Genomic DNA, 2,879 nt, shown 5'->3' with positions numbered 1-2,879 from the left:
GGAATATAAAGAGAGGGAAACAAAAGCAACAATGTAGCTGAGTCCCAATCCCCGCCCATGGAGCTGCAAGGGTTTAGTCCCTGCAGAGGAGGTAGCAGAGGCAAGCTGTGGCTGTGTTGAGAACAAAACCCTGCGCCCCCTGCTGCGACTGTGGGAGCATTTAGAGAAGAGAGGGAAACAAAAGTAACAATTTAGCTGAACCCCGATCCCTGCCCGTGGAGCTGCAAGGATTTAGTCCCTCCTCCAAGGCAAGCAGGCAGTGGCAAACTGTGGCTGTGTTGAGATTAAGCCCCCTTGCAGGCTCCAAATGGTCCCGGCTCTGGCAAGGACAGTGGTGGGGCTAAGGTCAAGCCCTAGCCGGCCTCCAATGTTGTAAGCCAAAAAAACCCAGCCACTTAAAACCTTGTGGGTCTGTGCTTACTTATCTTTATGATCCTCCTCCTGTGTTCCAGAAGTGTTGAATTTCCCTCTAAGCAACTCTCCTGGGGTGAATTCTGTGGAGTCCCTCTGGTATGTGTTAATCCGTCGCCATCTTCCCAGAAATCCTCCCTTCTTGCTTTTAGATACCAAAAGATGTCTTGTGTAGCACATTCACCCAGTGAAAAGTATCATTTGATTTCTTGATTGCTGTTTCCATGATCATTGATTGTGGACCCAAGCAAGATAAAGTCCTTGACAACTTCAACCTTTTCTCTATCATGAAATTTTGTGAGGGTTTGGGTTGTCTTTACCTGACCTTTAATCCATAAGAACACTGCAGTCCTTGATCTTCATCAACAAGTGTTTCAAATCCTCCTCCCTTTCAGCAAACAAGGTGTCATCTCTATATCTCAGGTTGCTATTCAGCTTTCTCCAACCCTGAAGCCATATTCTTCACATGATCCAGTTTCTTTGCTTACAGATTGAATAACTGTATTAAAGGATACAACACTGGTGTGCATCTTTTCTGTTTTCAAATCATGCTGTATTCCTGATTCTGTTGCACAACTGCCTATTGATCTAGGACAGGAATATATCCCATCTGAACTTTGAGACTAGCTCAAGAACAGATTTCATACACTGAACACAAAAGACAGAAGACCTGATGAGATGTGCGATGATATCAAGAACATCACATATGAAGAAAATAAAAAGTCATTACAAAACAAGAAGAAAAAATGGTCAAAGTGGATGTCAGAAGACGCTTTGAAACTTCTCCTTAATTACAGAATAATTACGGCACATGAAAGAAATGATAAAGTCAGAGAGCTGAAGAGAAAATTTGAGAGCAATTAGAGAGCACAAAGTCAAATATTAAAATGAAATGTGCAAAGACCTAGAGTTAGAAAAAGAAAAAAGAATAATATAATCAGCATATCTTAAAGGGAAGGAATCGAGGGGGGGGGAAAGCTTCAAGTTAAGATACTGAAGGTTTTATGGAGAAAATATTGAATGATGCAGGAAGCATCAAAGGAAGATGGAAAGAATACAAATAGTCACTTTACCTAAAGAACTAGTCTACATTCCATCATTTCATATGTACCAAACCATAGTATATATGAGCAAGAACCAAGGATACATGGAAGGAAGAAGTTCAAGCTGCACTGAAAGCATTAGCCAAAATCAAGGCTTCAGTAATTGAGGGGATACCAACTGAAATGTCTCAACAAACTGATCAAACACTAGAACACTCATTTGTCCAGGCCAGGAAAATTGCGTGACAACTACTTGACCAACTTACTGAAGAGATACATATTTGTACCCATTCCAAAGAAAGGTGACCTAAAGAATACACAAATTATAGAACAATATCGTTAATATCACATGCTAATAAAATATTGCTGAAGATCATCCAACAACAGTTGCAGCAGTACATTGACATGGAGCTTCCAGAGACTCTGGACTGATTCAGAAGAAGACGTTGAACACGGGATGTCATAGCTGATGTCAGATGGATCTTGGATGAAAGCAGAGACCACCAGAAAGATGTATGCCTATGTTTTATTGAGTAGGCCAAAGCATTCAGCTGTGTGGGCCATAAGAAATTATGGATAGCCTTGAGAAGAATATGAATCCCAGAACAGTACACGGTATGCATACAGAACCTCTATCTGGATCAAGAGGTAGTTGTGCACACAAAACAAGGGAATATTGCATGGTTTAAAATCAGGAAAGGTGTAAATCAGGGACATATCCTCTCACCATATTTATTCAGTCTATATGCTGAGAAAATTATCAGAGAAGCTGGATTATATGAAGAAGAATGAAGCATCAGACTTAAAGGAAGACATATTAGCAACTTGAGATATGCAGATGACACAACCTTGCTTGCTGAAAGTGAGCAGGACTTGAAGCACTTGCTGAAGATCAGACTGTAGCCTTCAGTATATATTTAAAACTAATATAAAGAAGACCACAATCCTCACAACTGGACCACTAGGTAACCAACCTCATGATACGTGGAGATAAGAATGAACTTGTCAAAGATTTCTTCTTCCTTGGATCCACAATCAATGCTCATGGAAGCAGCCATCCAGAGATCAAGGGATACATTGCACTAGGTAAACCTGCTGCACCAAACCTCTTTAGAGTCTTGAAAAGCAAGGATATTTGAGACTGGTCCTAATCCCAACTATGTGGACATCACCCTCTCCCCCCAGAAGAATTCACTTCAGAGGACAGCACTGAAGCTACAGCTCAGGGAGAGTGGCACATCTGATAAGAGCACATAACAGCAAATGAAGAGGGAAGGAGAGACACTGGAACACATCCCTACCCACCAAGCCCCGAGGATTATATTCCTGCTCAGAGCAGCCAATGCACAGAAAAGACCATAGGGCCGGCCTGACCACCAGACATGATGTCCCTCACTGGCCCATAGTGCTACAAGGGACACCACG

Source organism: Echinops telfairi, unplaced genomic scaffold (assembly GCF_000313985.2).
Source record: "Echinops telfairi isolate 266 unplaced genomic scaffold, ASM31398v2 ScPeMD7_1;HRSCAF=3_0, whole genome shotgun sequence".
Classification (NCBI taxonomy): Eukaryota; Metazoa; Chordata; class Mammalia; order Afrosoricida; family Tenrecidae; genus Echinops; species Echinops telfairi.
Note: the sequence above shows the minus strand (reverse complement) of the source record.